Here is a 27,286-nt window from a genome sequence, read left to right as displayed (position 1 = left end):
TCTGTTGAAAGTTCTATGTTTAGGTCTGTACCCCATTTTTTTTATTGGATTGTTTGTTCTTTTGATGACAAATTTCTTGAGTTCTTTGTGTATTTTGGAGATCAGACCTATGTATGATGTGGGGTTGGTAAAGATCTTTTCCCGTTCTGTAGAATATCGTTTTTGTCTTGTTGACCATGTCCTTTGCTTTACAGAAGCTTCTCAGTTTCAGGAGGTCCCATTTATTAATTGTTTCTCTCAGTGTCTATATAGTTGGGGTTAAATTTAGGAAGTGGTCTCTTGTGCCAATGCATTCAAGTGTACTTCCCACTTTCTCTTCTATAAGCTTCAGTGTAACTGACTTTATATTGAGGTCTTTGATCCATTTGTACTTGAGTTTTGTGCATGGTGATAGATATGGATCTATTTTCATTCTTTTACATGTTGATATCCAGTTATGCCAGCACCATTTGTTGAATATGCTTTTTCCATTTAAATTTTTTTTTTTGCTTCTTTGTCAAAAATCAGGTGCTTGAAGGTGTGTGGATTAATATCTGGGTTTTCAATTCCATTTCTTTGGTACTCCTGTCTGGTTTTATGCCAATACCAGGATATTTCAGTACTGTAGCTCTGTAGTAGAGTTTGAAGTCAGGGACTGTGATGCCTCTAGAAGTTCTTTTATTGTACAGAATTGTTTCGGATATCTAGGTTTTTTGCTTTTCCATATGAAGTTGAGTACTGTTCTTTTTCATAGTCTTTGAAGAATTTTTCTGGGATTTTGATGGGCATTGCATTGACTGTGTAGACTGCTTTTGGTAAGATTGCCATTTTTACTATGTTAATTCTATCTACCCAAGAATATGGGAGATCTTTCAACTTTCTGGTGTCGTCTTCAATTTCTTTCTTCAAAGATTTAAAGTTCTTGTTATATAAGTTTTCCACTTGTTTGGTTAGTTACTCTGAGATACTTTATGCTATTTGTGGCTATTGTGAAGGGTGATGTTTCTCTGATTTCTTTCTCGGCCCATTTATCATCTGTGTAAATGAGGGCTATTGATTTTTTTTTGAGTTAATCTTGTATCCTACTACATTACTGAAAGTATTTATGAGTTGTAGAAGTTCTTTTTTAGAATTTTTGGGGTCGCTTATGTAAACTATCATATCATCAGCAAATAATGAGAGTTTGACTTCTTCTTTTTCAATTTGTATCCCCTTGATCTCCTTCAACAGATCTTATTGCTCTAGGTAGGATCTCAAGAACTGTATTGAATAAATATGGAGAGAGTGGAAACGTTGTCTTGTTCCTGATTTCAGTGGAATTGCTGTGAGTTTCTCTCTATTTAGTTTGATGTTGGCTGTTATCTTGCTGTATACTGCCTTTGTTATGTTTAGGTATGTTCCTTGTATCCCTGCTCTCTTCATGACCTTCATCATGAAGGAATATTGTATTTTGCTGAATGCTTTTTCAGCATCTAATGAAATGATCATGTGGTTTTTATTTTTCAGTTTGTTTATATGGGGGATTACATAGACATTTTTTTGTATGTTGAACCATCCTTGAATCTCTGGCATGAAGCTGACTAGATCATGGTGGATGATGGTTCTGATGTGTTCTTGGATTCGATTTGCCAATATTTTATTGAGTATTTTTGCATCAGTGTTCACGAGTGAGATTGGTTTGTAATTCTCTTTCTTGATAGTGTTTTTAATGTGGTTTGGGTATCAGGGTAATTGTAGCCTCATAAAAAAGTGTTTGGCAATGTCCCTTCTGTTTCTATCATGTGGAACAATTTGAAAAGTATTGGGATTAGTTCTTACTTGAAAATCTTGTAGAATTCTGAGCTGAAACCATCTGGTCCTGGGAGTTTTTTGGTTGGGAGACTTTTGATGACTGTTTCTATTTCTTTAGCAGTTATAGTTCTGCTTAATTTGCTTATCTGGTCTTGATTTAATTTTGGTAAGTGATATTTATCCAGAAAGTTTTCCATTTCCTTTAAGTTTCCCAGTTTTGTGGAATACAGTTTTCGAAATATGACCTATTGATCCTCTGCATTTCCTCCGTGTCTGCTGTTATGTCCCCCTTTTTATTTCTGATTTTATTAATTTGGATATTCTCTTTCTGCCTTTTGGTTAGTTTGGATAAAGGTTTGTCTATTTTGTTTTTCTTGAAGAACCAACTCTTTGTCTCATTTGATTCTTTATATTGTTTTCTTTTTTTCTATTTTGTTGATTTCAGCTCTCAATTCGATTATTTTCTGCTGTGTAGTTCTCTTGGGTGAATTTGCTTCTTTTTGTTCTAAAGTTTTCAAATGTTCTGTTATTTCACTAGTATGGGATTTTTCCAGCTTCTTTATATAGGCATTTAGTGCTATGAACTTTCCTCTTGACACTTCTTTCATTGTGTCTCATAAATTTGGGTATGTTGTATGGTCATTTTCATTGAATTTTAGGAAGTCTTTAATTTCTTCATTTCTTCATTGACCCATTAATGATTCGGGGGAGCACTGTTTAATTTCCATGTGTTTGTGGGCTTTCTGGAATTAGTGTTGCTGTTTAATTCTAGTTTTAAGCCATGGTGATCCTATAAGATACATGGGGTTATTCCAATTTTTTTGTATCTGTTGAGGTTTGTTTTGTTGCTGAGTATGTGGTCAATTTTTGAGAAGGTTCCATGAGGTACTGAGAAGAAGGTATATTCTTTTATGTTTGGATGGAATATTCTATGGATATCTGTTAAGTCCATTTGAGTCATAACAACTGTTAGTTCCCTTATTTCTCTGTTCATTTTTTTTTTTGTCTGACTGACCTGTCCAGTGGTGAGAGTGGAGTCTTTAAGCCTCCCACTATTAGTGTGTGGGGTTTAATGTATGATTTAAGCTTTAGAAGTGTTTCTTTTATATATGAGGATGCCATTGTATTTGGGGCATAGATGTTCAGTATCGAGATTTCCTCTTGATGGATTTTTTTCCGGTGACTAATATGAAATGTCCTTCTTTCTCTCTCTTGATTGATTTTAGTCAATTTTGTTAGATATTAGGATAGTGACACCAGCTTGTTTCTTAGGTCCATTTGATTGGAAATTTTTTCCCAACCCTTTACTCTGAGATGATGTCTGTCTTTGAGGTTGAGATGTGTTTCTTGTGTGCAGAAAAAGGATGAATTCTGTTTTCTGCTTCTGCAAATGTTCCTGGTACGGATCTGCTCCTGCTCCTGTGGAGTTCACCATCCCAGGCTAACTGGGCCTCAGATCACTGGCTCAGTTCTACTCCTGTGGAATTTGGTGCCTCAGGCCTTCTGTGGCACAGATCACTGTCTCAATCCTGCCCCTGTGGAGCAGTCACTGATACTTTCATTGAGGAGTTTGTGTGAGACTTATAAGTACTTGTCATATGATGGGCATTAAACATTTTAGGCATAATTGTAGTAGGAGCTACGGGCCTCTTCCCATAGCCCGGCTCCCAGCCGCCTGGCTAGCTTATGCCCCGAAATAATTACACGGAAACTGTATTCTTTTAAACACTGTTTGGTCCATTATATCTAGCCTCTTCTCGGCTAACTCTCGCACCTGGACTAGCCCATTTCTAATAATGTGTGTAGCACCCCAAGGTGCATTTACCGGGAAGATTCTAGCCTAAGTCCATCCTGGGTTGGAGCTTCATCGTGTCTGCCTCTGAGAGGAGCTGCATGATGTCTGAGCTCACTTCCTCTTCCTCCCAACATTCTGTTCTGTTTACTCCATCTATCTAAATTCTGCCCTATCAGATGGGCCAAGGCAGTTTCTTTATTAGCCAATGACCTTCCTCCATTACATAATCACAGCTATTTTTCTTTTTTTAGGTTCTACTCTCCGTCTCTGTTCTCTTTCATCTAATTTGCTTCTAGTGGATCGAAGGCAAGCCACAGAAGATAGAGTTCACAGTTCTAGTAAATTCACATCTGCCTGTATCCCACCAGGGCCAGAGGGATGGGGTGGTAGTTTGCCATTTGTCTACAACCAACAATTTTGAACTGAAAGGTCTAAGGTTGAAATGGAGAACCTATTCAAGAGCTTGCCTTTGGAAAATCATGAATTCCTACTCAGTTTAGGCAGTTCAACAAGGTGTCCCAGACACTTAAAAACAAGAAGGGTTTAAAATGAGGATCCGTAAAAAATAATTTACCTGGCATTAATAATGTTAGTGGTCAACTAATAATAGCTTATTATCTATAAAAAACCTTTTATGCCACTATTTTATTAGGTGTACTCAATAACATTATAAGGTAGTTATTATTATTGCTATACTTATATACAGGGGAAATTGAAATCAAGAAGGGAAAAGCAGTCATACCACCTAATCGTTGGTCATATTTCTGAATTTTGCTGCAGAACCTACCTATGTTGGCTACGTCATGCGGCTGCTCTTCTACATTCAGATGAGAAAGAAATATGACACAAAGGGACTGCTGGATGAGCTTGGAAGCAAGTCCCCAGAAGCCATGGAATGAAACCCTACAAATAATCTCATCTCGATCTTCCTATGGAATGAACATTGACCAATGAGATGGGAGAAGATACTGATACATTTTCCCTCCCTTTCTCCTGTCTGATCTCATACCATGCTACCCTAGTTTTCTGGGGCTTCCAAAACAAAACACCACTTAGACAGCAGTTGTTTCTTCCCCATAGGTCTGAAGTCTAGGTGTTTGAAATCAAGGCATCATCAAGGCTGGTTCTTCCTAGGTTTCCTTCCTTGGGTTGCCAATGCCTACTTTGTCACCTTGCCCTCAAGTTTCCTTTCTCCTAAGCACTCACATTCCTGACCTCCTTTTCTGTGCTCAAGTTTCCTTTTCTTATGACACCAGTCAGATTGGAGTCACAATGGTCTCATTTTAACTTGATCTCTTTTTACAAAAGCTCCGTATTTCATTTGGAGGTGCAGGGGGTTAAGGCTTATATTACCTGTTTTTTGGTGTGTATCACCTAGGAGAACAACTTAAAAGGATGCTCATGATTTCAGAGGGTTCAGTTCAAGGATTCTTGGTTAGAACATTATGGTGGCACGTGACTGTGGCAGAGGAAAATCATAATACCATGGTGAACAGGGAAAGAGGGGATACAATCACACCAGTGATGTACCTTCTCCAGCAAGGTTCTCTCGACCCAAGATTCCAAGGCCTCATACAATAGTACCACCCAGTGTAAACAAAATGTTCAAAACATAAGCCTATGCGAGGCATTTCATATTCAAACCATAGTATCTTGGTTTTGGCTCTGAAAATGCAACTTACTTTTAAAATAGCTCACAGTTTCTTTTGAGTTTCTGAAGAAACTTTGGACCTCAGCTACTGACTGATGTTGAAAGTGTAAATAGCCTGTTGGCTACTGGAGATGGACTGAGTGTGCGCACAAGATGATATAGATAGAGGTATTGTGAGAGTGAAGGATGGAAGGTTATGGTTTGATTATGCAGTGCTCCCTGACGCCCCCTCCCCCCGTGGGTCATTCTTAACCACTGGAGCACTATTGTTGAGGTATGCTGAGGAGGGGACTCTCAGTGCCACTCTGGTCTCACATGCCCACCGAGGAGACTATGTTCAAACTCCTTGAACCTGCCATCTACTTGTGAACTTTGGCCTTTCCTCGTGTCTTTTCTTCTGTCTCGAATGACCTCATACCTCCCCACCCCGCTGCCTCGTGAATGTGTACCAATCTTAAAGGCGCTGATGTCTGGGCCCTCTTCTGAGGAGCCCCCACCTCCAGGCCAGTTATCACTTCTTCTCTTCAGTCCCCATCACTCTTCTTTGCAAAAATTGACAAAAAGATCAATAATGCTTTTTTTTGACTAATGATACAACACTTAGCATTTAATTAGTGTTAATTATTGTGTCCATGTTGTTTATCTTTTCTCACTTCAAGCCATTACCTCAGGTCAACCGTTATGTTTAACCTGCCATGTGTCACCAATATACGTACCTGGAAAACACTGGGGTCGGGGGAATGTGAAGATTGCACAGGGGAAAGAAGCGATCATGAAGCATGTTCCATAGCTGAGAAAGGATTCCCAAGCAGGGAAAACAAAAATGGTCCTAAAGCATGCATCTTGATGCATCATTTAGTGTATGATAAAGCTGGGATCAACAGTTGCTGAGAGGAGCAGATTTAGTTAATGGATCGTGTGAACCAAAAGGTTAGCTACCAGAACATTCTCAAGTAAGACTATCTCTAATGAAGCACCATGGACAGGATGCACCTCCAGAATGAAACCCTGCAGAAACACTGGGAAAGCAGGACTCAAGAATTTTCCAGAGTAGGGTAAAGATATGAACCCTCAGGTAGAATGTAGTAAAGCTCCGAGGTGACACATCAAAGTCTACAACTCAATATGCCATAGAAAACTGTAGAAGATTGGGAAGAGAATGTTAAGCCATGACAGCACACACTCAGGTTTAAGTAAGAAAGTCATAAACATTAGCTTCTCTTTGTTAAACTCCTCCCATGAGGACATGTCTCAGACTTGATGGCGGTACCGTGTCCATGCTGAAGAACGAACAACCAGGTGTAACTTAATGACAAAAAATGAATTGATTCTGGAAGGAGGGACAATACACTGGAAAAATAATTATGACCTGCAGGGTGAAAGCAAAAGAAAGCTTTTGTTATGTAACGAACAAATACCTGGTCTGGAAAATCAGCAGAGTATGAGAAAATTATTAATAGAAAATAATAGAAGCCATCAATGTGATGTTGACATTTTCCACACAATAATTTTGCAAAGAAAGAAATTACTTAAATTGGTAAAAAGTCCAATGAATTCGCCTTTACATACACTCATCATGATTAATAATCAAACTTGGTAAAGCATTTTGGAAGACTGTTAGGGACTAAGTTTAATTAAAATGCATTGAGGCAGCACTATATTTTCATATCCATTTATTAATCACTGGGTAAAATGAAGCCATAGAACAAAACAGTCATTAACAATTTGCGCCTGTACTTTCATGAGTATCTATTTTTGTAAAGAGAAATGCAAAAAAAAATGAGAAATAATAGTGTACTCTTTACTCAAAACTTAAACAATTTTTAAATTGTGTGTGTGTGTGTGTGTGTGTGTGTCCTTGTGGAGACACCAGTAACAAATTGAGACAGGATCTGTTCTCTCCTTCCACCATGTGAGACCTAGGAATTGAACTCAGGTCATCGGGTTTGACAGCAAGTGCCTTCACCTGCTGAGCTGTCTTGCAGTTATTGTTAGATATCGTTAGATATTGTTCAGTGCACAAAATTTCCATGCAGAGTGTACAACCCACCGGGTCTCATTCCCAAGGACCTTTCTGCTTTCTTCCAGGAAGCAATAGTCAATATGACTCTGATGCATACTTCTATGCCTTTATATACATCCACAGAACTCTTATTATTTACTCCTCTATTTACATTAACTACCTGTGACAGTTCTGAAGTTGAGCTCTACGTAGCTGCATTGTATATTTTCTAATTATCGCAAAGCTTTTTTCTTTCATGCTGTCTTTCTTCTTTAAGTCCGTTGTTCTCAACCCTTCCACAGGTCCTGCATATCAGATCTTTGTCTTAAGAATTATAACCATAGGACCATTACAGTTATGAAGTAGCAACAAAAATGTCTTTATGGTTGGGGGTCCTCACAACATGAGGAACTTTATTAAAGGATTACAGCATTAGGGAGGTTGAGAACCACTGCTTTATCTGCTATTTATTAAGCATCTTCTAGGTCCTGTGTCCTGCAGCTGTTTTAGAAACTTCTGTTGGCATCAGATAAAGAAGCAGAAAAAAATCCTTGCATTCGTGGAACTTACATGCTAGTGCAAGCAGGCGAGCTTATGTATACATGAAATTGTAATCAAAGTATTATATATTTTATAGAAGATAATCAAGCTACAAAGAAAGGAAAAGGCCTGGTGGTGGTGGCACATGCCTTTAATCCCAGCACTCCGGAGGCAGAGGCAGGCGGATCTCTGTGAATTCGAGGCCAACCTGGGCCACAGAGTGAGCTCCAGGACAGCCAGGACTATTTCATGGAGAAACTTTGTCCCTGAAAACAAACAAAGAGAAAAGAAAAAAATGAAAGGAAAAGTAGAATAGAATAAGGCTGGGAGCTGGGGTTCCAGGAGCAGGTAAAATTCATAGTGGGGCTGGGAGGTGGTGGCGCACGCCTTTAATCCCAGCACTCGGGAGGCAGAGGCAAGCAGATCTTTGGGAGTTCGAGGCCAGCCTAGTCTACAAGAGCTAGTTCCGGGACGGGCACCAAAGCTACAGAGAAACCCTGTCTCGAAAAACCGAAAAAAATAATTCATAGTGGGATGATCCAGGTAGATCTCCTGAGAAGGTAATACCTGAGCCAAGATCATGGAGGAGAACCAGTATGAGAATGGGTTGCCCTAGCAACTGTTTCAAGGCGGCCCAGCAAGCAGAGGTCCTAGGCAGAGCAGGAGACATGGCTTAAGGAACGGTGTGAGGTGACCAATGGAGTTTCAAACCGTACAAAGGCAAATCAGAGAAGGGCTGTAGGCTTATAAAGGAGTCACTCCGGAAGTTAATGAAGGTAGCTATGAGCTGATGAATAGTTTGACCAGATTATTTGGAAAAAAAAAATCATTTTGGCCACTCCAGAAAAAGCACTTTTGGCTACTTAATCAGTCACAGACCTAAAGAGCAATCTTGGAGGAAGAGAAATTTGTCCCTTTGTGTGAATGTGATAAAGGCTGGCCAGTGTGTAACCTTTGGTGTGAAGAGAACCAGTTAGGTTTCAGGTGCATTTTAGCATGCATAAGTTAAGGGAACCATGGGGAGCATTCCAAGGATTTCAGTCTGAGCAATTAAGGTGAGGTGGATGGAGTTGCTGTCAGCTGACTCGAGGAGAGTAGTGGGTCCTCAAATGCTTTGAGTAGACGCTCTCTACTAGTTACTCAAATGGAGAAGAATTCGTTACAAATTACTTTCTGCATTTGATTGCTTTAAGCCTTTCCCACCAGTACAGAAGTCTACCTTCTCAGTTCTGACATACAGAGCTACATTCATTGTCACCTAAGTGCTCATTGGTGTTGGGTAGTCACCCCCAGACCAGGTGGTGCCCATTGGTGTTGGGTAGCCACCCCCAGACCAGGTGGTGCCCATTGGTGTTGGGTAGTCACCCACAGACCAGGTGGTGCCCATTGGTGTTGGGTAGTCACCCACAGACCAGGTGGTGCCCATTGGTGTTGGGTAGTCACCCGCAGACCAGGTGGTACCCATTGGTGTTGGGTAGTCACCCACAGACCAGGTGGTGCCCATTGGTGTTGGGTAGTCACCCGCAGACCAGGTGGTGCCCATTGGTGTTGGGTAGTCACCCACAGACCAGGTGGTGCCCATTGGTGTTGGGTAGTCACCCGCAGACCAGGTGGTGCTTGGCCCAACCACCCATTTTCTTCACGAATTAAGCCATCTTGGCTTCATCCTATTACTTTCATATGGCTTTTGACACTATATTGGTGGGGTAGATTTTGCTTTTTTTCTTTAATTCTCTTGACCAAGGTTTCCCGACATTTCACACTGTCAAAATAACATAATCTAAGAATTGTGTCTTTAATACAGTTAAGTTTCAAACATCCAAATGACGCCATGTATCTTAAAAGCAAGCAACACGTGGAAAACTAACACAACTACACTGAAAGAAATTAAAATTTTATTTCATATTTGAATATCACAATCACTAGTGAAATCTGCGTACCTGTTGACCATTGTACAATTTCCCAAACCTTGGAACATCAATTGACATTGAAATCTTCATTTTTCTGTTCCATGTTCATTTTTGTGAGGTGGAAACTCAACTTCCCAAACATTATGTCACAGACAAGGGTTTAGGTGGGACCTGACATTGAACCTGGAAACTGTCTTCAGTCAGGAGTCTGTGCACACTCACAGCTGACGGAGTCTGTGCACACTCACAGCTGACGTTGCTGGTGGTGTAGTTGTGTGTGTCTTCACACGTGTGGACGTCATAGAGTGATACCAGGTATCCCCTATACCACTCCACTTTATTTATTGTGGAAGGGTCTCTCAGTAAATCCGGAGCTCACCTATTCATGTAATCCAGCTAGCTCTCTTGTCCTAGGGGTTCTCTGTATCTGCTTCCCAATGATGCAGTTAAAAGTGGTCCTCCTTCAGTATGAGTTGTGGGATCTCAGCTCTGGTCCCCTCGCTTCCACTGGAAGTACATTCTCTGCTGAGCCATCTCCCTAGCTCCTCCTGTGAAACTTTAAAGTGTCCCATGGCACGCCTCTGAATTCATTGAATTATGCTAAGTGCCTTACTGCGCAGTTTGAAAACTGTGTGTCTTACGCATTGATTGTTGGATATTTTCTGAGCACATGAGCTTGCCAAGTTCCACAAAAAGAATCCCTGCAAAATTTGACTGTTGTTAGACTGAATTTACAGAGTAAATTAGAGGTAATTGAGATTATTATCTTTTTTATACATGGCAAAGATAGTTTCACTTTTCTTCTGGTCTTTTATACAGGTCTTTTCAATTTTGTCTGCTCTGTGTTTATGCCCTATAATCTCTGTAGCCATTACAAAATAGGAAGCTTTTCTTCCCCCTAAATTTCATGGCTCCTTCTTTTGTGTATTTAATTTTTATAGTCAATGAAGCTGGGAAATTCCATTCTTAATTTCTTTTTTGATGCTTTTATATGTGCACTGTCATATTATCTAAATATTGAAGGACATTTGTCTTCTCCATGTCTGTCTCTTTCTACTCTAATCAACGACAGAGGCTAGCAGCCAGCAGCTTTGCTTTATTTCTGATTTCACTGGAAAGAATAGTGAAATGTAATCATTTGGTATAATCATTTGGCATCATTTGGTATTTGGTCGTTTGTTTTTTTTTTTCCAGAGATGAAGGTTAAAACAACAGTAAAAATGTCTATAACCCCTCCCCCCTCTCTCTGTTGTTGTTGTTGTTGCTGTTTTAAATGAAATTCTCTTCTATAGGATGGCAAAGCTTTCTCCAAAAGCCAAAGATCTAGCACCAAGCATGAGAAGCCCTCTTTAGAGATTTTGGTCAGGGATGTTCCAGAGATCCCTGTAACATTACAGTCTGTGGTTACTGCCCTTGGTTGCCCCCCAGAGGTGGAAGGGAAGGACCTACTTTTGAAGACTCAATGTACTTCATACACAGGTCCCAGAGCCCAGAAACCCCTATGCTGAAACTGACCTACTCATAAGTGGGAGATTCTGTTTTTCACCTAAGGAACCTTTCTTCTTGGGGTTCAGGTAGTAATGGGGTTAACAACCATTCAAATACCAGCCTCAGGTACATAATTACCACATGCCAACCACATATGACAGATGTATTTGTTCAGTTGTCCATGTTAACCCTATACATGCCTGAATTTTGGCTCCTTTTATATACTTCAGATTCTGGAGCTCAATAAGATTATGTATTTCTGTGGCCAATGGCTCATCAAGTTGGTACTATTGTATTAAAGCACTGTTGCCTTTGACATTGTTTTCACCATGGTGAACTGTAATCTGCATTTGGAGCACCAAAACAGGATGAAATGGATTATTTGGGACCTCTCAAATCTATCTTGACTGAAAGCCAGAATTAATTTTAATAGCAAAATGTTTGAAACAACTTCCCTCTCAAGCCTAAGGAAAGGCTAACTACTAAATTATAGCATTTTCATAATGTGGAATTCCGTGCTGCTCTTTAAAGATTTGAGAACAATTTAAAGACATTTGAGGATTCTAATGCTGATGGGAAGAATAGAACTCTTAAACTCTGAGTGTACTGGAGCACCAACTAGGTAAAAATAGCACACACTGCTGTATCCACAGGCTGGAAGGACCCATACAATAGTGACCATTCTTTGTTCTCCATTTCTGTGTGTGCTTGGATTGCTAAATAAATACTTGCACAACTTTAGGATTCTCATAATGAATACTCACCTCACTGAGATGCAGGCAAATATGAGAAACATAGTAAGAGCAACAGGTCACTCACCACTTCGGGCTTTTCTGGGGGATGCTCCCCAAGTCTGTTTCTGTATCAAACATTGGATACCCTCAGACCAAACAGTACTACCAGTTGGAGGATGGCAGACTCTTAAGGATCTCTGTCGTATGCCTTTTCATGGGAAGATCTGGAGACATCTATGCGCTCTAGATAGAGAACCAATAATAGACAAAAGAAATAATTTCTGCTATGTCTATCTTAGAGAACCAGTGAGTCTACTATGTTGTTTATGGGAGTATGGGTGAGAGGTTATATACATGACAGTGGGAAACAGTCAGATCTATCACTGAAGAGACCATCAGAGCATGAGTAATGACCCCCCCCCCCAAAGTCATATCTCTGGAGGGCTTGCAGATAGCTCAGCAAGTCAGAGCACCTCCTCTATCTAGCAATTGTTATCTTTTATGTTTCTTTTACTTCCTGATTCTTACAGGCATCCCTTCTCTCTCTAGAAGAGAGGAAAATAGCTATACTAACACAGACTGTGGTGAAGTCCAAAATAGTCTACCCTGGTTTTGAAGACTCTCCATTCACCTGGGAAGTACATGATCTACAAATCATGCTCTGCCTTGCCAAGAAAGCTATGTATGCCATCCCAACTACTGCATGACAGAATACTTATGTTCTAAAACTGGCATGTTCCATAGGGAAAGAATTTTCCATATATTAGGACTTAAGTAAAAAAAATTGAGACAGGATCTTGATATATAGCCTAGGATGGCCTCAAACTAGCTATTAAGCCCAGACTGGCTTCAAATTTGAAATCCTCCTGCCTCTACCCAAGAACTAAAATTGATGTCATTTCCCACAATCCACAGCTTTACTGAAATCATCTTCTCCTGCAAAATTACTTAGGATGAAGTATATATATATATATATATATATACATACATATATATGTATATCTATACATAACACATATACATATATATGGAATATATAGAAGTTCTGCTTGATTTTATATTTTAATTTAAAATTCTCTGGTCTGGCTATAATGTTTTAAAATAAAGTTTCTAATTGTTTTGATTTCTTCATAAGTAGAATTATGAAAACACTGTCTCAAGAACCCATCAGTCATGCCTCCTCTTGGAGCCTCTCATCTTCATCAGTTGAACAAGAGTAATCATATTGACTTTAAAGGTTTGATGGGCTCAGTCAAGGTCACCTGGGAAAAGTCTCTTGCTTATAGCAGTTAATCCATGAGAAGGTACATCACACTCCTCCCTGACATTCATCCTGGCAAGGTTATAAAGTAGATGTACTTTGGGGTCCCTGGAAGGAGGAGACCTTTGCTGTAGCTAAGCAGGTTCTAATATGACCTTATTCATACAAGCACACGCTCTTTTTGTGACCTCTGCCTCCTCCAGGGACACATACCTCGGCGAACCAGGCACCAGGGTTTTGTGTTCTTCCCTTCCAAGGGACATTCCCTGTGATTACCCAGAACACCTTTTTCATTTCTCAGACACCTCTGCCTTGTCTTTCATCTTCGGAGGAGAGACTCTGATTGGACCTGTCAACATCTCTTAGGAGGCCACTTGAGAGTCATTTGAAGAATTCCCAGGCCGAGTCACATCTCTGAGCAGCTGGAATGGCCTCAGTGACTTGGTGGCTCCGAACTATGCCTTGCATTTGAAAAGAAAAAAAGCTTGCTTCCCGTGGGATTGTCAACGGGTTTCTGCATAGGGGGACTGAAGGTTTTATACTCATCGCTATACTAAAGAATACCACAGAAAACCACTAAAAGCCATCCTAATATTAAAAATGTATGAGATATAAAAAGCAATACCGAGTATCTAACCATTGTTGTGCTCTAGGCTCCTTTGTGAGTGAGGACTCCCAGAAGCTACATCCCTGACTTCCCTATAGGGCTTCCGATAGCTCAGCCAATCAGAGCCTCTCCCTTCCCTAGCAACTGTTACCTGCTTACATAACCTTGGTGGGGAGAGGTGAAAGGCCTCTTGTAATCTTCCTGAGTCTTTTGTTTCATTTACTTCCTGGGCCTTGTGTGTTTCATCTACTTCCAGAGTCTTATAATACAATGCCCAATACTTCACTGTTTTATATTAACTCCTGTGAGGAACCAGCCAAGCAGGAATTAGGGCGAAGAAACCGAGGTTCATAGCGGTCCAGTGACTCTCCAAAAGTTATTGTCGGAGGAGCCTGGATTAAGGTGTAGGCCTGCTTTCTTTTTAATCTTATGCTTCTAAAAGAAGCCAATCTGCCTCTCAACAAGCATAAAGATAGTTTGATGAGAAAAGAAATATGCGAAGTTGCTGATATCAAAAGCCAGGACAGGGGGAAAAAGGCCAATTTCCCGGGGCTGATATTTGAGTTAAAAGGTTCTGGCTGGTATGCAGCATAGTTAAACTGGCACCAATTAGAGTCAAGTGTAATGAAAAATAAATACAGCTGAGCTGTTAGGCTCGCCACTATGGCCCAGCACCTGTCAGCACTTCTATTATACATTGAGGTTTTCCAAGGAATTATAAGGGCTGTAAAAATGTGTGCTATGGTGGAACTTGACAGAAAAAAAAGTTTCCATTTAAATAGCTTTTCAAATGTATTTTCTAAAGTTTCCAAAAATTGGTTTGGAACTTGAGTCGCGAAGTTCACAACCATTGAAATAGCCCAACACCCTTCAGCAGACTTCTGGAGTGACAAAGCACTTTAGAAAATGGATGCCATTCTCCCTGGGGGTTTCTACCTTACTTTCCATCCCTCAGCTCTTCCTGTGGTCTATCCAGGACCTCACAAGAGTAGCATCAGATGCCATGTTTGCTGGGAGGAGGAGGATGCAGAAGCCTAGCAAAGACCAGAACCTACAGGTGCTGCGGAGAATTTTAGATGTGTCGATAGGAAATCCTGGCATCAATAGTTACCTTCCTTGCTTTTCTGTTTTCACACTGCCTAATTATATTGGCCTTTAGTGCCAATGAATAAGAATGGAAGTTATAATCTGTAAAAAAAACCATAGACTCGTAGTATATTGGAATAGTGTGGGGTACCCGCTAAGGGCTTGGCAGATAGAAGGAGCAGGCGCACAGTTTTTCTCTGTGAATCCTATCTTTGCATCCAGGGACCACACAGGAGGGAAATATAAAGAACACAGTCTACCTACAGAAGTATCCAAAGGCAAAGATGGGCCCATGGGCATATTGACAAAAGATTGCATCTAAGGCATAAGGCGTGAAGGCATTCATCAGGAATATTAAAGCTCACCTCTGAAATTCCAGTACCTGGAATCCAGACATTGTCAGTGTTGCCCTATGTTTGTGTTGTGTCTCCCCAGGAAAAGTTTGTCACACGAAACATGCCCTCAGGGTTTCCTGTCACTAACTCACCACCAGTGCCACAGCAGGCTCTCAGATACTCCGGCATATTCCAGACAAAGGCAGTGTGTCTCAGCACGGGATTGGTGGCTCTCGACTAGACTTTGTTTAGGGCTTCACTTGGGACTCTCCACAATTCTGACCCTCGTAGACAGTCGCTCAAAAGTTGACTTTCTAGGAACTCCCTTGCAGGATGTGGTCTGCGTTTTGAGAAATGTTCAATTTAGATTTCTCTGAAATGACCGCATGAATTCAAATGATCAGAAAGGAAGTCGATCCTCTAACTTCCTTATTTCTTTTTCTTCTGTGAGTAAACTGTTGGTTTGTGGTCGCTGAGTACGAAGGCACACACCAGACTCCATGCCTGCATTTCATCTCAAGCCGTCTCACCTCGGCCTCACAATGTATCAGAACCCTTCTACATAAGGCACGTGCCATATCCAATCCCAGGCCCAATTTCCAGGCTGTTTCTGCCTCCAGCACCTGGGTAGCTAACATGACAAAATGAGTCGAATCCAGTCAAGTTTAAGTCTCTTTCTCCCAGAAACACAACCTGGCGACCCTCCGGACCTTTCTAATCACTCTGGACTCTCCATTCTTTCCTTCCCATTCAAACTTCTTCAAATAATATATTCTTTCTTTGCTCTTTTTGTTTGGTTTTCCTGACAAGGTTTCTTTGGGTAGCCTTAGCTGTCCTAGAACTATCTCTATAGACTAGGCTGACTTTGAACTCAGACAGTTCCACCTACCTCTGCCTCCTGAGTGCTGGGATTAAAGGCATGCACCACCATGGCCCAGCATTGCTTACCCTTACTGTACGTGTTACAGCTCTGAGGGGAAAGGTATCCCCAGTGCAGGCATTACAGCACTGAAGAGAAAGGTATCCTGGCACTTAGAAGCCGAGGAATACCACAGGGTCACACCACACACAGCAAACCTTACAGAAAGAGATCTATGGGGGAAAACAAAGGAGGGTGGCTGTCCTGTAAGAAGTAGCAGAGAACTGAGTAGGCGGCAGGCTTATGTAAGGTTTCTTGGAGGCAGAACTTTCTAGAGTGGAGATTTTCTGAGTTGGGATTGGTGAGATTTCAAGTCCTGAGCTTGGGGTGAGCTCAGGAATTGGGAGGGTCATCAAGTTTACTTACCTCTTACTTACTAGTCAGTTTGTGTTGCTATTCTTCTAGAAGCCCCAGGAAAAACAACCCAAAGGAACATGTATTCTGGCAAATGGTTTCAGAAGTATCCATCCATTGTCGGCTGGTTCCATTGCTTTGGGACCTATGAATTATGGAGGAGAGTTTTCAGCGGATTAAAGATGTTCAGCCCCTGGCAGCTGGGAAACAGAGAGACCTAGGGAGGGAACTGAAACAAGATACACCACCCCCTACCCCCATGGACATTCAGGGTGACCGACTTCCTTCATTGGAGTCTGTTCCCCAAAATTTTAACAGTTTCCCGACAATGCCATCAGATCGTGGTCTGTCAGTGGGTTTATGCACAGATAAAAATCAGAGCCCCCAGGATTAAAACTCTCTCTCTATGATTGAATCAGCTGGAGACCAAGTCTCTAACACACGAGGCTTTGGAAGAGGACATTCACTTCCTGATTGTAATACTTCTCGAGTATATCCTGGAGTCACTTTTCCTTACTGAATGTCGGTTGTTAAGGTCACTACTGATGTTCTTCGGTCCAAGTCTAGTGGGTAGACATAGGGCTGTTTACCTGTATGGAAGCTTCTTGGTATGGGACCTCAGAAGAGTGAGCATTCAAGCCAATGTTTCTCTTTTCCTTCCTCAGTCCCCTCTCATCGTGACTACTGGTGACACTCTATTAACATTACCATCTCCAGGGCCTTCTGTTAGACTCGGCACTGACAACCATTCTTATCTTTTCGTAACTGTTGCATTTCGATTGCTTCCTCATTTTCTGACTGTGCCTTGACCCACCCTGGGCCTCCTTATCCATTCTTTTGAGATCCACAGACCCAGGATTCTGTCCTTGGATTGGACTTTTCACTTAATACTCATCTGTGTTCTCCATGAATTCAGCACTCTCATGTCTGCAGCTGCCACTAAATGTCAATAAATTTCATCTCCTCCTGCCACTGAGACATGCCCTAGCGCAACGTCTTTTCCCACAGGACCAGAAATATAGAAGATGATGCCAAACTACTGGCTTCTCTAAAGCTCCACCCGGTGGGGTGTGTGTGTGTGTGTGTGTGTGTGTGTGTGTGTGTGTGCTTGTACATGGCAGTATAGATGCTATATGTATGTGCAGGCATATGAAGTCCAGGGGTCAATATCAGCTGTCTTCCTCAATTACTCGCCTCCTTATATTTTGAGGTAGGATTTTTAAACTGAACTGGGAGATCATTGACTCAGCTTGACTGATGGGCCAATGATCTCCACTTGATTCTGTCCCTGAATCTCTGGGGTTAGAAGTATGTTTCACCGTATCAGGATTTTTGTCTACCTCCTGAGACTCCAAACTCAGGTCCTCATTCACACCCAAGTATTTTACCAGACGAAGCCCCTGCCTCACCTCATCTTATGGTCTTCTGCTGTAGCAAATCACAGCAGCCTTGTCTCTGCCAAGATAACATGATGGCTGTGTACATGTGTTCATGTATGTGTGCGGGGTATGCATGGGCGTCTGCATGTCTGTGTATACATGTGAGAATGTAGAGACTCTAGGGTCTCCTGCCTTCTGTCAGAGATGGAGTACTTTTGGCAGTGTGAGGTCTTGGGGACAACTACCAGCTGGCATAGAGCCCATTGGAAAGAAGGGAGGCATAGAAAAGAGAGTAGCTGGGGAGGTCTCAGGCAGCAGTGACTCAAAAGTCCATCATAATGAGATGGAGGGTCTTGGACCCTACCGTGCAAGAATTATGGCAGAGGAAAGAAATGGAATTTTAGAGCCTGAGAGACAACAGTGAAAAATTTGTTTCCAAGTTAGATTCACAGTGCTTGTGTCTTACATGTTTAGTTCTTAACTTTTCTATGAATATGCATAGGATTTCATATTGGCATGTGAAAATATCCCACCCACAAGTTTGATGTATGGCAGAAATGTGTTTAAATCCTAAATTCAAGAGGACCTGGGCTTGCGTATGGGCTCTTCTCATTAATAGTGTGACTGCTTGCTCTAATGACTTTTCTGGACCTTGGGCGTCTACAATAGAATGCCAGCATTTGCTTGACAGAGTTAGTTGCTCATGCATGTGTCACTGAGCCTTGTTAGCTCCTTGCACTGGGCAAGGTGCTGAGCTGCCCAAGATGAAGCCATGTCTTCACCCTCATGGACTTTGGAGAACAGAATGAGTAAAAATGGGAAAGAGCCGCTGGGTGACCTGAGGGGACCATGCAAGGGCGCCAAGGAGACAGCGAGACTCTGCTTCTGTCTGGTTTATACGTACCCAGGTATTTTTGCACAGATTTCCCATGAGCCCCTTCAGGGTGAATGACGCTCAGATAGAGAATGGAGCAAAAGATCATCTTAATACAACAGGAAGGAGGACACCCAGAAGGGGTCACCACACAGAAAGAAAAAATGAAGAGCATGGTCATGTAGAAACCAAATGCAGAGAGGATACTAGGAGACTTTTGTCTGCAAATGAGTGTACAGAATAGCAGATTCCATTTTGGCATCTTCACATTGTATTATGCACTTTGCTCATATTTACCCCTATTACCTTCTCTTGTTCTACCATTCACCTTCTATTAGTTCCCATCCTCTTTCAAGTACTCCCCTTTCTATTTCAGATATATGTGTGTGTGTTTATGTATGCACATTGATATATCATGCCAACATGAGGATCTTCAGTTCCATGTATTTTTCTGCAGATAACATAATTCTTTATGACTTAATGAAACTCTCTCTCTCTCTATTGGTATATATATATATATATATATATATATGTACATATGCATGAATATATTAGTGAGCATGTGCATCTTACATTTTGTTATTGATTGATCAGATTCTACTATGAATAGTTGTGCAAAAATACATGGATGTGCAGCTATATCTGTGGTGTGTTGACTTAAAGTCCTTTGGGTAAATACCCAGGCTTAGTGATGCTCAGTAATATGGTAGTTGTAGTTTCAGTGAGCTGAGCTATTTGGAGAATACCCATGCTGATTTCCACAGTGATCATACTGACTCACATTCTCAGCAGCAGGGTCCAAAGGTTCCCTTTTCCACACCCTTACTCACACTTATGGCCACTTTGCTGTTGTTGCTTTGCTACTTTGAGACCTTTGCAACAAGCTCTTGCTATGCAGCCCAGGCTCCATCTCCCAGCAGTCCTCCTGCCTCAGCTTACAAAGTGCTGGGATTACAGATGTTTGACATTTGTTTTACTGATGACAGCCATTCTGGTTGGGGTGAGATAGAATCTTGGTGTAGTTTTTCATTTTCCTAATGGCTAAGAATATCAAACGCATTTTTTGCATATGAAGCATTTAAACTTTTGAGACTTGTATATTTGGTTCATTTAAGGTTGGAAGTTTTGAACCCTACAGAACTGCATGAAGAAGACAGTAGTAGAAATACTTCAGATGACTTAACAATAAAGAAATGGACTCTGACAGAAGCCAGAAGGCTGGAAGATGTGGAAGAATGTGTAGCATTGGCATGTGGTTGTACAGGAAGTATTCAAACAGTATTACATTTCTGGATGGGGAACCTAGAGAGCTTGCCCAGCGGTCAAGAGCCCTTCCAAGGGTCCTGTGTTCAATTCCCGGCATCCATACACAACTCATAATATAAGCGAAAACCACATCTGGATGGGGGAAAGAGAGCGTTAGTGTGGAGTGAGGGGACTCTGTGCACTTGCCGTTTTCTATACTAATGTGCCATATTCCCAATGTGGGTGCAGGGAAGATGGCTGGCCAGATGCCAGGTCTTCATATATCCAGATAAGTATAAAGAAAGAGCAGCTGATGGAACAGGCTTCAAAGGAGCCAAATAAGTGGTCTATGAGGACATGGAAAGAAGGAAGAAAACTGGACGGATTTAGGAGGCTTGGTCAGAGGAGGCACGTGTGTATTCTCAGTTTCTAGCTAAAGCACCTCTACGCAATGGCTGGTTCCCATGTGATGCCCCACCAGATGTAGATGAATCAATCCTCCTGCTACTCTTGGGCAGAGAAAATCCTGAGATATGAGAGTTGTGATCTTCAGTGGGAGGAGACTATTCAGGAGGCTGAGGTGTGGCGGGCAGGGATAGACTTGTGTTGAATATGAGTACACCTGTGCCTGAAGGAGAATCATCGTCAGTTACTACAGCCACTTAACAATAATGTCAGAACACCCTGAACGGCTATGCAAAGCCAGATTCCTTGCAGGCCTTGACTACTGGCTGCAGCCTGTCCTATCGTCTGCTACCCTGGAACAGCCTCTGATTCATTCTCCCGCTGAGCCATCAGCGGGGTCATACTCCTATGGTTGAGTAACCAAGATTCCCAGGTCACCCAGGACAAATGGGGCTGAAGACTCTCTATTGCCACTCAAGGTCAGGTTTTCAAAAGAGAACCTGAGTATGGGCTGGGAAACATGTTTCAGAACATGTTCCTGAGGACAGGAGGGCAGAGGAGGAGGAGATGGAGCTTGTTAAGGCTTCAAAAGGCATTTCAGTGTCTGGCCCCACCCCAAAGTTCATAGGCAGGTGTGGTGTTTCCCTGCCTCCTGGTTGAGGTTGATACTTGGGTGGAGACCGACAAGCAGCCTGTCGCTCATAAATGGAGCTGGGTTTAAAGTTCAAGTAATAACTGGATGGTGGCTATTTGTCTCTGACCAACACTCGGCACAAAAAAAGCTTGCACTTCTCTCTGAAAGGCAGCGAATGTGGACAAATATTAGCTCTTGAAAATAAAAGGGGAAGTTATTCATTCACTCGGCAACATTTTCCAAGCCATCAATCTTCCGGGGATTTCTACTGCTTTAATCATCAAGGTTGTTTATTTGGAGCAATTTCTGAAAGAATAAAAGTACCTTTGGCCTTTATCTGCTGTCATCAAAGCATCCATTAGGGGATGGGAGCCCTGTAGGGAGGCTCAAGGGATTATTCAGTAAGGTGCTCTGAAGCACCCAGGAATCTTGCCTTTCTCCTCCCTGGGCAGCTGTGGCGTTTAGACTGTAATCTGAAAGGTAGGGTTTATCCTCAGGTCTGCAGCATTTGAACAGGATTTTGTTCAAGGCTAACCTACAGATGAAAGCATACTAAGGGGGCTAGAACAAAGGCTGGCCGCCTGCCGATCTGCATGGTGCTTGCGGATGTCCCCCAGCCTGGGCCTTCTGACAATGGGCCCAGGAGGACTTAGCTGCTTGCAGAATGGCAGGGGGTCATCTATCATCTTCTGGGCAGAGGGCAGGTGGGAGAAGAACGTGCAGGCAGGGTATCCCCCACACCCCTGGAAGGTGAGGGTTGCCGCTGCTTGGTGAACCAGTGGAATGAGAAAAAGAAAATGCATAGACCCTCTGAGAAAACAGCCATACAATTTCTTAGCATATAAACATGCAACACTCATGCATATCCAGAACACACAAGCATAACCACACACAAACTCACATGCTGCACAACACATGTATGTGACACACAACATATATTTATCCACACATGTATTCAACATAGGTTCATGCACACATGTGTGTATACCCCATGCAGACAGACACAAGCTTCACCACCCTTGGCCTTCTCACCCCACCTCTTTGCCTTTGCAGTACCAAACAGTATCAGCCCTCTCTGATTGGCCATCCCATTGCCTTGTACCTTTAAGAACAAGAGCAGGACTCCATCCTTATGGGTGTCCTAAGTCACCCCTGGCCCTGCCCTTAGGTCCTGCGGATTGAGGCTGGGAAACCTTTGCTGCTAGGAAGGTTTGTGAGCAACCATTCCACTTCTCACTGGGTCTTTGGGGAGCACTTATTTGGCATGGCTTCCTCCCAAGGCTTCTGTGCTGTGCCAGCTGTGTGTTCTGGGCTCATGGGAAAGCTGGGTCAGCAAGGGACCCATTAATGTACATGCTTGCACAGACCCACATATAGATCCACGCAGAGACGCATAGCAACAGATGCGTAACTCCAAGACGTCTGAGCAGGTAGTCCAGAGTTCTCACCTCTCAAACAAGCGCACACCTCACCTACAGTGCTGTCTCTACTCCCACACTATAGACTAGAGCAACAGACACACGTTCACATACAAAATAGCTAAGCGCATATCTCAGAGACAGGCACCAACATACCCACCCACAGCATACACAAACAGGGGTGGCATGTGTACACCACAGACCTGTTACAAAGAGAAGACGCACGCGGGGCTCGATTGTGCATCTAAATGTGAGTGCCCAAGGAGACACACACTCACTGAACGGATATGCCCACATACACACCAAATGTGTGGAAAGCTCCACAGAGCCCCACACTGCCTTGTTGGAGGGGTTTCTGGGATAGCATAGACCCTGAAGAGTGATGAGGCAAGTCTGTCTGTGCTTATCAGGTCCAGTAGGAAAGGCAGGCAATGATCAGCTGAATCACTCTAGACCACTAGTTCTCAACCCATGGGCCGTGACCCTCTTGCAGGTCCAGCAACCCTTTCACAGGGACGGCATGTCAGGTAGCCTATGAAATATTACGTCTCATAAAAGTAGAAAAACTACAGTAATGAAGTAGCAACAATAAATAATATTATGGTTGGGGGTCACTACACATGAGGAACTAAATTAAAGAGTCACCACTACCCTAGACCCTAGAGCAGCAAGGTGCCCAGACTAGAGAGAGATGGTACTCTTTTGATGGACAAGGAGATTGAAACAAGTGTGGAGGCCAGGCTACCTACTATCAACTCAAGTCCCATCCTCAGCTTTCTCTGAACTCCTGAGTAAGACTCCCCCGACCCTCAGGTTGCCCGTCGGTAAAATGGGACTGAAGTGAGAAGCGAGGGAAAACTGGTATGCAGGTGTATATTAGTCCCCAGTAGCTGTGATAGACACCCGACGAGAAGAAGCAACTGAAGAGAGGGGGGGCTTTTTGGTTTAGGCTCTGAGAAGGATATATTCATCACAGGGAGGAAGTCGGGGCAAGAGGAACTTAAGGCAACTGGTTATATCACAGGAGCAGTTGGGAAGCAAAGAGACTCAAATGCTGACGCTCAGCTCTGCCCTCCATTTTGTCTCTCTGGGTCCCTAGCCTGTGGGACAGTGCTGCCCACATTTAGGTGTCTCTAACTTAGAAAAGCCCATAAGCATACACAGAGGTTCGCCCCAGTGACCGTAGCTGTTGTCAAGTTGGGAATCAGTATTAATTACGACAAGGTGTTGGAGAGCATCAAAGCGTACCGTCCTCATGCTGGTTTTCAGAACCTCGTCACAGAGGCCATGGCACGAGCGTCGGGGCTCTGGAACTCGGGAGCCCATGCGTTGCCCTCTTTTCTCCACGGGGTCCTGACTTTTTGAGAGTGCCTTCCAAGGCTGTTGAATTTTCATTTCACAGAGTCTCTGGAGTCCCCAAGGAGTGAATGAGGTGAAGTTGGGGAGGAGCTGAGAATGTCGTTAGAGGTAGGCTTAGGGGTGGTGCTTGCCCAGAGGGGCTTCGTGAACTCTGGTGTTTGTGGACAGTGAGGGAAAGTAGTTGCCCGTGCTCTCAGACTCCCTGGGTCTGCAGTGCAGCCTGTACCCAATATTCCTACCATTGGGCATGATACTGCTATCTTAAGTAGATAATATTTTTATGCCCGGAGAAGTGAACGAAGGTATCTCTGAATTTTAGCCAAGCCTTTCAAAACCAATTTAATTATGTCCTTCTGTGTAGAGGCTTGTCTGAACACACTGGCGTTCCCATGTCATCCGCCCAATGACACTATGCCACAGGTATTCTCCTCATACAGCATGGATGCTGCAGACAACAACAGATTTATGTATTTGTGAGCATATTTTCTCTGCTAGACTCTAAAAGATTTAATTAACTATTAACTAGAGAGAGAGAGTGAGTGCATGCCAAAGACAGAGAAGAACATATGCATGTTCCATGGCACATGCATGGTGGTCAGAGGACAAGATCTGGTGTCAGTCCTTGCCTCCCATGTTCTCAGAGACAGTGGCCGCTGTGTAAACCAGACTAGCTGATCCGTGAGCTTCCATGGATCCTCTTGTCTCCACCTCCCATCTCCTGGTAAGAAAGCTGGTATTAGAACCGTCAGTCAATTGCCCATCTTCTTGAAGGTTCTGGGAATCTGAACTCAGGTTTCCACGTTCCCCATGGCAAGTGCTTTACCCACCCAGTCAGCTACCTGTCTAATCCTGAGCACTTCCATCTCAAAGTCCTAGCCCTTTCTCAGAGGATACGTGCAATAAATGCTGTAGAATCCTTAAATTCCATTGCATTTTTCTGGTCCTGACCCTGGCTGAAAAACCCTGTGGCCAAGAAGATGGCCCTAAGAAAGTTAGTGTCCATGTACGTGACAGGGACACACGCAAAGAAAGGGTTGTAGAGTTCCAAGGAAGAGAGGTCACATCTGCTTGAAGTCATAAAATGTTTTCTGAAAAAAAAAAAAGCTGCCCTTGAGCTGAACCATGCCTGGTTGACTATCTTGCTTCCAATCTTCCATGCTGGTACTCTGTGACTACCCTGGTTTTGATTTTCTGACAACTCATTGTCTCCTGGGGTATTGTACACAATGGTCTCTTCAATTTCCTTTGGCTAACCCTGGTTGCTCTTGGCGAATAGAGCTAGCAGACTGGATGCTGCTTCTTTGGATGTTGAATGGCCAATTATCTCTCCGCAGCCCACCATGCACCGCACGCACATAGCATCGCTACAGCCCTGGGCATGCAGGATTAGTGGCCATTTACATACATGCAATTTTGTTTTTCGGCTGTGAGCTGCTGGTGGCCATCTGCCCAATTGCTTTCATTTTTTTTCTGCATGCCGCAGAGAGTGAGTCCCAGAAGCTACTTTCTGAAGAACTGGAAAGGCAAGCAAGACAGTAGAGTTATCTGGAGGCTGGTGGCCCAAAAGTCCTAGTTAATTCCCAGCTGTTTCCTCCAAGGAAGATGATGTTTCCAAGTTGAAGTTTGTTGGGGAAGCAGTGATTTAGAATGCATTTTTCTTCTACCCACACGGAGAGTTTGGTTTCTTTACTTTGGTGAGCATTGAGCAAATTATTCAAAAATAGGACTTGGACGAATAATAAAATTTTACCATCTAGAAAATATGTCGTCATTGATTTTGGAGTTATTTAAATTGAAGGACACCTTTGTGAATTAAAACACATTACTACTGTAAGCAGTCTAAATGATTTCTCCCCTACCTCATTTTTATGTGTTCTGGAAAATGCATGGATTACCCACTAAACAACCTTTTCTCTGCAAATGTGATCCTGCAGCAGAGTCTTTATCAGATCATTGCTGTCCTCCTCTGGACTGCTCTGACAGATGACATGTAAGGGCCAAAGACTAAATACCCACAGACCACATGGGAGCAGTAGCCACTCTCTTGCCAATCATTTTATGATGGGCAGAATGGGCCGTACATCGCAGGCGGGATAACAGACCTTGACTTGGCTACACATTCGGCTTGTTATGAACCTCTCTTATAACCCATCCAATGGGAATTCTGGTGTCTAGCTGGGCATGGTTGTGGGGAGGTTGAAGATGTAATAGATACAGTGGCTCTCATGGACCTAGTGTTGCCCTTGGCAGAGAGCAAATATGGGATCGTTACACTGGTCAAGAGAAAAAATGTAAATGTAATACTAGGAAAGCAGGAATATATTTTTAAAACTTGATTTAAATCACTATAGACTTTTACTGCTTCTTAATGCAGTAAATTAAAATTGCAACATCATAGCTATGTTTGTGTTTTCTAAATATTCCAATCAGATCAAGTTTTGAAAGTATAAGCCAGGTATAACTCTTCAGAGCCTATCTATGTTTATAGGCAGAGGTGTGGCTATTTGTATGAATAGTACATGAGACATATATCTATATGTAATGCAACTGTTTAAGTTTTCATAAACTACATATGTATGTATTTGAACATACTCATCTAATGATTTAAGACATACTGATTGTTTTGTATGTCAACTTTATGCTAATTGGATTGAATATTATAGAAAATTTCATTTAGAGAAGTTAGTAATTATCCATGTAATATGCAGATTATATATGACTATAAAATGCATATTTCAGCTATGAGTTTACTTTCAGGTGCTTATGAGTTCAGATAGCCCACTAATGAAAGCACACAGTAAACCACTGCCCGCATTTTTTTCTTGTAAGGCCCTACGCAGTCCAAGACACCAACTATACCAAAGAGTCCTCAAACACATGATTGGTATGGTTTCACATACTGATTCCAGGTGGTACTTGGTTTACCAGAACATGATGGGGGCTCTGTCACCCCAAGGATAAGGATTGCTGGGATCCATCAGACAATTCAGGACCAGAGACCAGCCATCTGCGCAGAATGGCTGCTAGCGTGACTGACTTTATCTGGTTAAAACCCCTCTTTCTGTAACTCCAGCTCATTTCCTTCCCTTCTCTCTCTCTCCAGGGAGACTGGAAGAGAGGTCAGGACCTTTCTTATATTCAGCTGGGCCCAACAGGAGCCATAAAGATAAGCCCAGCTCTTCAAAGCCCTGGGACCACTGACAATTGTTCAGGGGATTTTCCTGGCTCTTACAGGGAAGAGGTTTGGGGAAGCTGGGGTGCTTATCAGCTTGGGGGTATTGCCTGGGGCTGGGCTTTGGGGAAACTTCAAGAATGCCCAGCTTCTAGAGATAACAAGGCACTTCAGATTGACACCTCAGCTGAAGGCCATCCCAGGGTAGTCACAGAGAATGGGGAGGGGGGGGGGTTCACCTTTACAAAGCCTTGGTTTTTGTTGACACTGTGTTATTTTGCTTTTTTCTTTTTAAATGAAGCAGTGTTTCATTTGTGCTACCTAGGGTAATAGGCTCCAGATAAAGTA

This window comes from Microtus oregoni, unplaced genomic scaffold, assembly GCF_018167655.1.
Source record: "Microtus oregoni isolate MIOR12 unplaced genomic scaffold, Mior012 000034F_ref0000314, whole genome shotgun sequence".
In the NCBI taxonomy this organism is placed as follows: Eukaryota; Metazoa; Chordata; class Mammalia; order Rodentia; family Cricetidae; genus Microtus; species Microtus oregoni.
This window is presented reverse-complemented; position numbering follows the sequence as displayed.